Source organism: Canis lupus, chromosome 15, assembly GCF_048164855.1.
Source record: "Canis lupus baileyi chromosome 15, mCanLup2.hap1, whole genome shotgun sequence".
NCBI lineage: Eukaryota > Metazoa > Chordata > Mammalia > Carnivora > Canidae > Canis > Canis lupus.
In genome coordinates, this window is record NC_132852.1 from 5,241,187 (window position 1) to 5,255,001 (window position 13,815).

A 13,815-nucleotide genomic window follows, 5' to 3' on the forward strand; every position below is an offset into this window, starting at 1 on the left:
GATGCAGCTCGGGGGGTGCTGAAACACATTATCAAAATTAAGGGAGAAATCACTGATCACACAGCTCCCATCACAAAGAAGGCTCAACACTGTCTGGGACGGTCAATCCCATGTGCCAACCTGGGTAGGCTAGAGTGACCAGCTGACCGGTCAAACCCCAGGCCAGATGCTCTGACGAGGGTATATTTCAGATAAGATTAATGTTCAGAAACATTTGAACTCAAATGTTCAGTCAACTTTGAGGACCTTTCATACTATGGGTGAGCTCCGCCCAATCAGTCTAAGGTCTTACGAGTAAGATCTTTTTGGATTTCCCAAAGTAGCGGGAATTCTGTCCCAATTTCCATCCTTCTAAAGAATCCTGACTCATCCGGTGCCTCGTAGGCCAGGCTGTGGCCACAGTGTGCTCTACACCTGAGAATACCGCTTCAGTTCAGACAGCAGTTGACTCCCAAGGTGGTTGCTCTAAGGGGGCTCCAAACAGGAAGGATCCTGCTGTGGTCCCAGGTGAAGGTTTGAGCTACAGTGACACGTGGGCCATAGGACCCGGCACGTTCTAGTTCTGGAGATATCAGTGATGAATTAGTGTGAGCCCCATTGAGGAGCCCACAACGTGGATGCTTCGAGCTGTGGATCAAGCGCATGCTGTCCTCTATGAGCATGTACGTCTTTTGTAGAACAACTCCCGATGTGCTACTGAGTCTTGATAGGGACAGAGCACCTGTCCCACAGGCAAAAAGTAACCATATGGCCACTGTTACTCTCTGTGAACTAGGCTATCATGTACCCATTCAACCATCAGTGTGGGTGGTCCAGAAACAATCTATTGCAAGATGGAAGGTGAGCATTAAGCAAATCATAGGTTAAGTCTCACACATAGGTAACGAGTGGCCCCATGTCACCCATCACTAACTGCACTCGGCCTGCCAGTCAGCATACACACATATGGGTGATCCTTTGTGACGAGCTGACATGGGAGGAAAAAGCTTGAGCTTGGCTCATGATGGGCCAGCTCAGTATTTGGGTGTGAGTTAGAAATGAATGTCAGTTCACAAATGAATGACAGCCCAGCCCAGAGAAGGTACTACCAGAGAGTGGTAAGGCTACCTTGCTTCAAGCAGGGCGCCTGGTGGGCCACACATGTGGAAATAGAAGTAGCCTCAGGTTGGACTGTATAGAGAGATGTGATCTGCGTTGAAGGGCTTGGCTAACATATCCTGGGATGAGAAGGAGAACGGTCAGGAGGGTGGGAACAGGAAATCTTGGTGTAGACATGGTGGCGGTCATATGAGATAAACCTAGAAGGTAGAGATCTTTGCATTGCACGGCATGCCCCCCAGAAAACATCCACCCCAGCAGAAGCACTAGGCAACAAGGTGGACAAAATTACTTATGACAACATCTGGCCTTTATCACTGGCCACACAAGTGCTGGCATGAGGGTCACATGAGGTGAGCCTGCTGGCAAGAAAGGACACTGTGTGTGAGACTCACCTAGCAAAGGGCACGTAGCTGCTGAAACTATGGAATTCCCAGCTTGCCAGTGACAGAGTCGATCCTAAGAAGCATTTCTTTAGGAGACCACCCACCCGCTGGTGGTAAACTGATTAAATCAATCCCCTTTTACATCAGAAGGGAAAAGCAGTCCATCCTGATTAGAAATGATATGTATTGTGCATGTGAATTTACCTTTCTCACCTTCAGGGGCTTAGCCATCTCCACTCTGTGAGGGGCTTTGGAATATTTGTTCCTCCATTACAAGAATGGACTAACATTAATTCAATTAACTCAGTAACATTAACTCAGGGAGGACCCATTTTACAACAAGAGAGGGGAATGGGTCCTGCCCAGTACATCCACTGTTCTGATCACAAGCCATACCATCCCAGAAACAGCTGGCTTGTGGAAGCATCAGGAGGAGCTGGTAATGTGACAGGTGATACCATCCACCAGGAGCCTAAACTGTACAAAGAAGGGACACCAGGCTCCAGGACGAAGTGCACATTTTGGTGCCATGTCTCCAACAAGAACATGATAAGAGTCTTGGCCAAGGTGCAAATGGAGGGGTTCCTCGCTGTCACCCCCAGGGACCCACTTAGGGAGTCTGACCTCCTGTCCCTGAAACTCTGGGCTTTGTAGGTTTGGAGGTCTTCATTAAGAGAGAACACTTCACGCAGGGGCTCATGAGAAGAAAGTTCACCTTAGATTCTGTGCCAATGGAGCTGCGGACAAGCAGAATCTCTCTTCTAGCAGGTATAATAATGGCCTGAGACCAAGGGGAAGATAGGAGGATGTTGTCACCGAGTGGCATGCAGGTGACACACTTGGATGTGTCTAGGTGCCCATTGCCAACACTGGATGGTGAATGAACACGCACAGCAGCCTCGGCCTCAGCAGCACATACCCTCAGGGATGAGAGTCTGGCTCATGCTAACGAGCCAACAGGTGCCAGTTGAAGATGAGGAGCCTACAGTGGATGGTGGGAGTGGGAGATACCCAGAGTGGCTGCCAAATCAGCTTCTCTCTGGAGTTGGGGGGCTGCTCCTGTACCCTAGAACGCCCCCCGCCATGTTCCTCTTAGACAGGGCCTTTCACTGGGATCTTAGTGGGGCTTCTCTCAGGACAGGAAGGACTTTCTTCCAGGGGAACAAACCTTGTCATATGTGCCACTCATACCCTTGAGGATAAAGATGTATCTCCCCTTACTGGCAGTGCTTTCTAGCAGATGGCCCTGCAGGTATCACCTCACCCGAAACCACCACCTGTCCCAGACCGTGCCCCCACCTGAAGCAGCTATGTCCAGGAATGACCAGCAGGGATCTGAAGAAACTGGCTGAGATGACCCAGCCTGGGCCGCCACTGAAGGGGTGCTGTCCAGACCCCTAGGGCATTGTCAGCCCTCCACAGCCCCGACCTCTGCTGGCCCAGTTCTTGCACCGTCTCTGCCTCCAGATGTACTGACCTGAATGCACAGTAGGAAATGTTTGTACAGTAGTCCCTACATCAGAGGCTACGACTTCAAACTCCCATTTTCTTTTTTTTAATGTATGGGTTTTGTTTGTTTGTTTGTTGTTTGGTTTGCTCTTTAATACCTAGAGTAAATGATAAGTACCAAAATAAAGTAGAAAGAGTCTAGTAGAAAAAGAAAAAAAATAGTTTAATATCTTTTTCTTAATTCCACATTTTGGCCTATTCCAATCCATTCTTGCTCCAAGTAGGTTCGTGCAAGATCTTTACCAAGGTAGATCCTGAGTTTATCGATATTAAAAGTGATAATCTATTATTTTAAATTGTCACATCCTTCTTAAAATAAAAGCATCATCATTCATTCGTGTTCCGAATCACTTGTATGAGAACGAGGTAATTTTCGCTCTTCTATGCTAAGTCATTCCATGAAAAATCATGACAAAATCACTTGTCCAAGGAGTAACATATTCAGCAGTTTTAAATGATGATAAACTATGAAAAGGTAAAAACCAGATGCTCTATAATATGCATGTTTATAGGGATCCCTGGGTGGCGCAGCGGTTTGGCGCCTGCCTTTGGCCCAGGGCGCGATCCTGGAGACCCGGGATCGAATCCCACGTCGGGCTCCCGGTGCATGGAGCCTGCTTCTCCCTCTGCCTGTGTCTCTGCCTCTCTCTCTCTCTCTCTGTGACTATCATAAATAAATAAAATTAAAAAAAATTTAAAAAAAAATATGCATGTTTATACCCACAAATAAATCTAAATGCATGAGTAGACTCTCAGCCGCTTTCTGAAGAGCTGTCCTTAAAAGGCTGTTTTCTCATTAGATCTAAGATTTCTCTTGTGTTGAGTTAAGAGACATGGCTACTCATGACCAAATGTGCATGCCTAGGGTCCCTTTGCACTTTAATAAAATTGGCCATTTAAATGGAAATATATCAAAGGAGAACATTATAAAGGATTTCACTCACACTTTTTTTTTCAAATAATATCCCATTTACACCACCACATATCCAAAACCTTCTGTTAAAATTAGAAGTGTAATAGTTGAGTCCATTAATGAAGAGCTTTGTCTTCTGAGGGCTGTCAGGATAAGTAAAATAACAGTAGGCATAGAAGACATACAGGCTTGATGAAGTCTCCTTTATAATCCGTGAGCTACGGTCTTGCAACCTTTTGACAAAAAGTAATTACTTCCTTTATTTTGCCCAAGGGCTAAATTTCTAACAACAACAAAAACAGGAAATAAAAATTACGGAATGCATGTTGAGTTAAATGCATAAATGGAAAGGAAGGCATTACTACTAAACAGTCATATAAACTCAAACCGAGATTAATTGCTTACTTATATGCTAAAACGCAGAATAGGGATCCCTGGGTGGCGCAGCGGTTTGGCGCCTGCCTTTGGCCCAGGGCGCGATCCTGGAGACCCGGGATCGAATCCCACATCAGGCTCCCAGTGCATGGAGCCTGCTTCTCCCTCTGTCTGTGTCTCTGCCTCTCTCTCTCTCTCTGTGTGTGACTATCATAAATAAATAAAAATTATTTAAAAAAATGACCATAGAGTCCTGATCAGAATCTAAATATTCCATGAGTCAAAGAGGAAGTCTCACGGTCAGTTCAAAAATACATTGACTATGGGGCACCTGGGTGGCTCAGGCGGGTAAGCATCTGGTTCTTGATCTCAGCTCAGGTCTTGACCTGTAAGAGACAAAGAGACAACATCAATTCACTACACTTCATCAAAAGTAAACACTTTTATGCTTCAAGTGACTGTTGATAGGATAGAAAAACAGCTACAGAGTAAAGGAAATCCTTGTGAACCATATACCTGGCAAAGGATTAGTATCTAAAGCATGTGAAGAATCTCAAAGCTCAACAGTAAAACAAATTCCAAGTAGAAAATGGGTAAGAGGTATTTCACCCAAAGGGTACATGGAAGGCAAATGACACGAAAAAATGTTGGGCAGCCCTGGTGGCGCAGTGGTTTAGCGCCGCCTGCAGCCTGGGGCGTGATCTGGAGACCCTGGATCGAGTCCCGCATCGGGCTCTCTGCATGGGGCCTGCTTCTCCCTCTGCCTGTGTCTCTGCCTCTCTCTCTCTCTCTCTGCATCTCTATGAATAAATAAATAAAATCTTAAAAAAAAAAAGAAAAAATGTTCGACACCATCAGCCTTCAGGGAAATGCAGATTAAAGTAATCAGGAGCCAAAAAAAAAAAATAAATAAAAAAATAAAAAAAAAATAAAGTAATCAGGAGCCACCCCAGTGCACCAATGAGAATGGCTAACGTGACAAATAGTGATGGTTCCAAATGCCGGTGGGTATGCAGAGAAATGGGATCCCAGAAACGCTGTTTATCAGAAGTGGTACAGCCGCTCTGCAAAACAGCCAGGCAATTTAAAGCACAAGGCATGCCCCTACCCTAGGACCCAGTCCATCCAACCAGGGCTCTTGTTCCTCAAGAAACCAAGACATAGACCAGCAGAACTCTATGCAAGTATTTACGACAGCTTTGTTCACAGCAGCCCTAACTGGGAACAGCCCAGCTGCCTTTCAATGATGAGCAGGTAAACAGAAGGTCGTACATCAGCTCCGAGGGGCACTGCTTAGCAGCACGTAGGACTAAGCCAGTAATGCACGCCATGACGTGGATGGACCTTTAGAGACTTGCTCTGAGGGAAGGAAGGAAGGAAAGAAGGAAGGAAGGAAGGAAGGAAGGAAGGAAGGAAGGAAGGAAGGAAGGAAGGAGGGAGGGAGGGAGGGAGGGAGGGAGGGAGGGAGGGAGGGAAGGAAGGAAGGAAGGAAGGAAGGAAGGAAGGAAGGAAGGAAGGAAGAGGGAGGAAGGGAGGGAAGAAGGAAGGAAGGAGGGAAGGAAGGAGGGAAGGAAGGAAGGAAAGGGGAAAAATCCAACCCCAAAATGCCGCAGGTCTTCCCATCCCATTAAGGCTCCTGAGTGAGGAGACCATGGGAAAGGAGCCAGGATTCCGCGGCCCCAGGGGGTCAAGGAGCAGGGAGGGGAGGAAGACAGGTGCGTGGTGATAATGTCCTGCTTCTGGACTGCGTCAGTACCTACGGCCTCGTGGAGGTGTTGTGCAGGAGAGCCGCAGGAGGTCACGGGCGGGGAGATGGGGAGTGAGCACACGGAGCCTCCACGTAGTGTTTCTTACAACCGTATGTGCTTCTGTAATGCTCTCAAAATAGAGAGCTTAATTTAAAAAAAGTGCTGTCTCTTCCCAGGAGCAATTTAAACTCCCACTAGGAATATGATGAGCGCCTTTACTCCCACTGTCATCAGCAGCGGGTATTGCCAATCACGCCTTACTTTTTGTCAACCATCAATCTCTATTATTACATATTTATATTTCTCCTTCATTTGCTTGTTCTTGCTTTTGCCTTTTATTTAAAAAAATTTGAGAGATTTTTGTTTTATTTATTTGAGAGACAGAGAGAGAGACAGAGCACAAGTAGATGGAAGGAGAGAGGGAGAGGGAGAAGCGGGCTCCTCGCTGAGCAGGTGTCGGGCTCAATCCCAGGACCCTGTGATCGTGATCTGAGCCAAAGGCAGACGCTTAGGCGACTGAGTCACTCAGGCACCCAAAAACGTTCTTAATATCCAACATACTTATGCATCTGATTTTCTTTTTATGTAATAGATTTATAAAATGCTTTTCGTGGTAAGATTTGATTTCTTTTTTAAGATTTGATTTTTCAATCAAAATATTTTTGATCAAAATTACATGTGATAAATACACGCTTAGATACGTGGTGTCTGGCTCTTAGTCATGGTTGGGAAATAATGCCCTAGAAACATTAACAATCCCAATCTAGACACATTTTAAATTGTATTGCAGTGGCACCCCGGGGTCCCTCCCAACGAAAATGTGTGTCATCGGGAAAGCAGACACAGCCCTTGCCCGATACGCTGCATGTTTTTGGAAAATCATTTTATTTAAACTCTCAGTCTTAATGTCCACAAACCAAAACTGAAAATAAGGACGGCACCTGTTCCCTACGTCTGTGGGAGGAATCAATGCGAAAAGCCTTCCAAAATGCTTCAGATCCTGCTTCACGCTTGCAAAGCCCTAGGCAAGCATGTGCTGTGCCATCAAGACCCGACGGCCGAGCGAGGACCGTCCTGACTTCAGGTCGGGACCCCACGCAGCCTCGCCTGCACCCACGCTGGCGAGGTGCCCACGCTGATGCCCGCGGACTGCCGGCCCGTCCCAGGTCGACTGCGGCTCATCGCGGGGTCTCCCCGATTCCCTCTCCAGTCCGCTGACTGCGGGTTCAACTCCCGTCCTCTGCCGCCTGGGAACCTGTGTGTCCACCACCCGCACCCCAGGCCATGTCCTCCTCCGGGCCCGGCGGCCCACACCCGCCAGCCGGCCCTTCCCAGGCGGCCGCCTCCTGCACCTGTCCCTGCCCCGCCTGCTGCACAGGTGCCCGCGCCCAGCCAGGCTGCGGCAGGGGATGCTCCGGCCTGCGACCCCACCGGCTTCCCGGCTGCACCTGCCGAGCGCGGCCCGCTCCCTGCCCTCTGGGATCTGCGTGGAAGTCAGTGTCACGGGGCTCAGATGGCTCGCAGGCCCCTTCTGGTTCAGGACTTCCTTTCTAAGTATTTGTTGAATTCCATCTTCCCATCCCTAATTAGCGCCCCCCAATACTCTTTCCGCATCTGCAGAATTGTTTCCAGAATTGTTCTGTGGTTGAAGAGTTTTCCTATTGTCCTCCCTATTCAGTATACCGTAAATTCAGTGACTTCTTATACATAACCTTTAGGCGTTTCCCTTCCAGTTGTCTTATATCTTTCCTCTTCTTTCTTTTCCACCTTTTTGGCCAATTTGCATTAGCTAACCATTTAGAATTCTGTTTTATATCATCTTCATAGTACGATCCTTAAGCTCTGGTGTCATCAGTTGATTACTCTTCAAATGATCTTTTCCTGTTCTCCACTGTCTTACTTTTTAAATGTGATTGAAATATTGCTTAAATTTCTGTTTTATTTTTTTATTTTTTATTTTTATTTTTATTTTTTTTATTTATTTATGATAGTCACAGAGAGAGAGAGAGAGACAGAGACACAGGCAGAGGGAGAAGCAAGCTCCATGCACCGGGAGCCCGATGTGGATTCGATCCCGGGTCTCCAGGATCGCGCCCTGGGCCAAAGGCAGGCGCCAAACCGCTGCGCCACCCAGGGATCCCTAAATTTCTGTTTTAAAAGTCATTTCATATTCTGCTAATAGTAGCCTCAGAATTTCATAAACAATCTCTAAAAGGATTCTGATGCCTTTATTGGAATTAAATTTGAAAAATTCAATATCTAGTAGTTTAGAAATGAATGAGTTAGTTGATATTACTAGTACGTGGACACTCTTTTCTGCATTTTCAATTCTTTTGTTAATATTAACTGTGATCAGTGACATTAGATACACAAAAATGTCCATTAAATATAATTTTGAGAAGCAAGTGAAAATCTACATATAACTAACAGCTCAAAACCCTGGGTGCTTTCAAACCATGTATTTTATATGTATTATATTGTATTTTATATTTATATTAGAAAGGTGGAAACTCTTCGTATCATTAACAAATGGGTGTTTTACTTGTAAGAAATAAATTTAAAAATGACCAAGTACAATGTATTTTCTAAACAATGGCATCCAAAGGTAATTCTAGAAGCGTGAATCTGGAAGTGAGTTTGTAAAAAAAAGATCACAGGAAGTTCAAGATAGGCTTCCAAACAGCCTTTGTGGTGATTAGTCAGAGAAAACATAGTAGTTTATTTTTACGTAAGATCTTCCTCTATATTTTCTTCTTAGAGTCAGCTCTTGCAGTTAAGTCTTTGGTACATTTTGAGGTTATAAGTTAAGGGTCCATCTTCATTGTGGATATCCAGTTTTCGTATTTCTATTGGAAAGATTATTCTTGCCCCTTTGTATGGGCCTCGCATGTTTCAAAAATCACGTGGCCGTTTACGTGAGAGTTTATTCTGGGTTCAGCATTCATTGGTCTGTATGTCAATTTCTAGGCCAGTATCACACAGTTTTAATTGCTAAAGCTTTGTAATATGTCTTGAAATCAGGAAGTGTGAGACCTCCAACTTTTCCTTTCTCAAGATACTCAGGGTCTTTTGAGGTACCATGTACATTTTAGGGTGGATTGTTCTATTCTGGGGGGGGGAGCCATTGGAATTCTGATAGGGATTGCACTGAATCTATAAATTACTTTGGGTTGAATTGACATTTTGGCATCATTAAGTCTTCCAATCTAGGAACAGATCATTTCTTCCCATCTTTTGTGTCTTCTTTAATTTATTTTAGCAATATTGTAGTAGCTTCCAGCGCACAAATCCTTTACCATCTTTGTTAAATTTATTCCTAAATTTGTATTCTTTTAGGTGCTATTGTAAATAGGATGGTTTTCTTAACTTTCCTTCTGAACCGTCTATTGTTAGTGTACAGAAGCACAAGTGATTTCTGGGCATTGAGCTTGTACTGCAACTTTGCTGAATTTGTGTATTAGTTCCAACACTTTTTTTAATTTTTTTTTTATTCATTTATGATAGTCACACAGAGAGAGAGAGAGAGGCAGAGGCACAGGCAGAGGGAGAAGCAGGCTCCATGCACCAGGAGCCCGACGTGGGATTCGATCCCGGGTCCCCAGGATCGCACCCTGGGCCAAAGGCAGGCGCCAAACCGCTGCGCCACCCAGGGATCCCAGTTCCGACACTATTTAAAATGGAATTACCCCAGTTCTTAAGCAAGCCAAAACTTTCTATGGCCTCTAAACGCGGTAAAATCAGCATTTTACTCTATAGATGCTAGAGTGGCATCTGGCAACTGCCAGTTAAAGTTAGCCAATGTTATATTTAGGTTCAAATTAGTTGTATTTTAATATTATGTTTTCTACATGGTTTAGAGGAATATGTTGTGGGGAAAAGAATTCAAAAAAATTTTTTTTTCCTATACAGCTGGATGGAAACTATTTAGGAGTGTGAAACATCCACAGCAGTGAAATTTAGAACTTTTACCTAATTTTGTATTATTATTATTCTCATAAATCTTTTCTATGCCTGAGTAAGGGCAATGTAATCCCCATAAATCAAGAGTTAATGTGATGCTGAGAAAATGCTGTTTACCTTGAATTACGTAGGCTACAAGGGATAATATTCAAAATATTTAAAGACGCTGTGGCACAAGCTTCAAACCATTACTCCAGAAGGCTGGCTCAAACCTCTCTCCCAAGCACACTGACCTTAGGCAGGGAGATTTTTTTTCTCCACGCCCCCTTCCTGTGCTCCCAGGCTTCATCTGAAAGCAACTGACACATCTTCTCTGCGCTTGACCCCACTTTTCTGGAGGCTTCTTCCTGCCCAGCAAAGTGTCCCGCAGGAACAGGTAGGTTGCAGATCCCTGTCAAGTGCTTAGAGCACCTGAGCTGGAGAACATGAGAAAACGTGGATCGACCTTGACTCTTGTGATGTGACCCAGGAGCCTGTGATGAAGCTCAAGGTCCCAAATTTGCCTCATTATTTTCTGTGCTCTGAAGGCACGGTGGTTTTGGAATGCCTTAGCCTCAAAACCTATGTGAATGAAGAAAGGGTCATAGTAAATTTTTAAAAAGATGTAAAAATCATGTAAATTATTACCTTTTATATGTAAAATTATAGCGTGTTATTGATAGAGGACCTGGCTGCCTCTAGAATTATAAGAAACTCTCTTTTCTTTTTCATTCAACCTCTTGGTTCTTGACTCATGGTTGCTTGAGAAAGTCTAGCTGTTGTGTAATGCTGCCAGTTACCCACAACTGAGAAGAGCCCCCGAGTGACACACATACCCATATCAGCAGACATGTCTTTAAAACAACATGTCTTAAAAATAAATAAAAAATAAAAAATAAAAAATAAATAAATAATAAATAAATAAATAAATAAAACAACATGTCTTTAAAAAAAGAAAAAGAGAAAGAGAAAAGAGGAGAAGGACGAGGGGGGTGGGGAGAGGGGAAAAGATCCAAATGAAGAGCCCTAAACACAGGGCTCTCACGAGCTGTGTAAGGATAATGAAAAGGGCCCAGACAGGACCCCATGACCAAAGGTGGAAGTGGCTATTTGGGGCACCAAGGAGCAAAGCAATCAAGGTGAAGTAAGTGAGTGCAGACAGGAAGAAGCTCATGCAAGGGGCAACCACAAGGGTGCACACACTCCGCCTGTATACAGGTCTTAATGTTGTATTTGATCAACTTAATCAATTCGATGAGGAATGGGAGATGTAATAGAAGCACATACTTTTATTGTAGTCCTGAAGGATAAGACAGTGGAAAGACCTTCTAACGGAGTGAATAGCTGCCCGAGAAGCTTTGTGTAGTATTTTGTTTCCCTTCTCATTCAGGACATTGGTGATGGGGGGCAGGGACGATCTAACAGACAGAGACTGTCTTCTGAAGAGGCAATGATGCTGAAAGACCAACAAAATTCTGTTGTATTCTTCTTTCAAAAAAATTAAAAGAAATAAAAAGAACTTTGTCTATCTATTATATATATACACACATATATAATATATATGCATTACATTATACACAGTATATTTATTATTGTATATATGTCTATATTTTATATATAGTTCTCTTATGTTATATATAGTTTGTGTTATAGCACATGTAATATAATTATATAGTTTCTCAGTAAACAAATTTAGGCAGTTTCCAATGAGGAACTCCGTCCACAAGAACGCCATACCTTCTGCTGTTGCCCCCTTGGAGACAGAGAACTGGAGAGATGGTTGATTTGACCATAATCGTCACTCTTCGTTTTTGTCATTTATAAAAGCATTTCACAAAAGAGGTCTAACTTTAACTTAATCATTGGCAAAGTTGAGGGGATTTTTGCACTATTCCATAAGTTCTGATCCCGTGATATTGTTGCCGAGTCCTTCTACTGGTATTTTTCACGGAGACTGAGTGTACGTTGGCATGAAAGATGTCATATATTTAGAGCACTTTGGGCAGACCATAGGAACTCTGTGGCCTGTGGAACAAAGATGTTCCTAGAGATTGTCACCTACCAAGTAGAGTTTATGATTCTGTAGGATTGGCATTATTATCATATGGGAAGATGGCATTACATGTATATTCTCACTTAATTTTCAATATTTAATATGACCCTTATTTGAGTCCTACACTCAATTGTCCTATTATTTTTTAAAGAAAAATGTGTTGTTGCAATCTCAAAGTAACTTCATGCTGACGAGTAGAAGGTACTTCCAATAAAATGAAATATGGTGAAGACCACCTTGAATCAAAAATCACTAACAATGATTGAGTTTTATATGGCAGCTACTTCTCCATTTGTTACTTTTATTAACTCCTTTGACCTTCAAAACTATATAAACCAGTTTACTATCCATTTCCCCCATTTTATACTTGAAGAAGGTGAGACATAGAAGGATTACTTACTTGGTCCAACATTTCAGAGCTGGATTCTGAATCCTCGGTGGATTCTGGAGCCTATGATCCTAAATACTACTCTCTATTGCCTCCAAATTGAGTAGGATATTCTCCTTTTAACATGCTACTTCTTCCTGAACTCAGTGGTCTACAACACTCTATAGTAAATTATGGTCACATATATTGTATATTTACAGAACTCAGTTAATTTAGAATAATAATGAAATAAAGAACAGGGAATAGACATTAATGGAGTGAACTATTTTTCAGAAGTTGAACCTCAAAAAGAATATAAAGAAAAGCAATGTTAAAAGAAATATGTGAGATAAATAGATCATTTAAGAGCTTCTTCAAAGTATATTTTCAGCTCATCCATTTCCAGAAAATTAATTTTTCCCTAAATATAGTCATTTTATAAACATAAGAAAATATGCCACTATCTACAGTCATTGGTTAAAATAAATAGGGTAGACTTTTATATTCCTACATTTAGGATAAGTTATTTTTGCTTCAACCAAATCTATTCGGAGGGGTTTGTACTTTGTGGTTGTTCAAAAAATTTAGTTGTGACAGAAATGATATTGAAAAGGTTGATAAAGATCCATTTTGACTCAGAGAGTTTAAAACTACCATATATTTGTGTACGATAAAATGTATTGGCATTCAAAATAACTTGTCTGGGAGAAAAAAGATGGTTTCCCACAAAATCAATCTCTAGTGCAATAAATTTTTTTACTATTATGATTTATTGAAAGCCTAGTGTCCCAACTTCAATACCTACAGCAACTTAGATTCTTAGAAACTTATAAAAGAAATTCAGCTTAACTTAAATGAAAAAACCCAACTCTACTTATCACTAGATGCTTGCTCTGATAAGGGACACTGGAATGACCTAATGCAATTGAATATCAAGTAGGACAATTACACTATGGAGTGTGTGTTTGTGTGTGTGTGTGTGTGTGTGTGTGTGTGTGTTGTGTATAGAAATATATGTTTTCTTTCAATGCTATGTTATAATAAGTATGTAGTCTCATGATGCTAATAAATTATTTTAAGGAATAATTATTGTTTCTGGAAATGCCTTTGTGTTCACAGTTCATATCTTTGGTAGTTTTAAAGCTGATGATATAGAATTCCATTGTGTTTTTTTCCTTTTTTACTCTGGATATTATCTACCATGTGAGTGTTCTGTCTTTAGAGATTCTTATTCTCATCCACCGGGAGACTGTGGGTATCTTAAGAGAAAACATTTACTTCCTTCCTCTCTATATACCCTGAGCCTGTCACCATGGCTGGTTTATAGCAGCAATTCACTTACCTATTAACTAAGGCATTGACTCACACTTCCGTGTTATTTTTTATCTTAATTTTGGTTCTTTTTCATTAGTGGCATGACAATTACA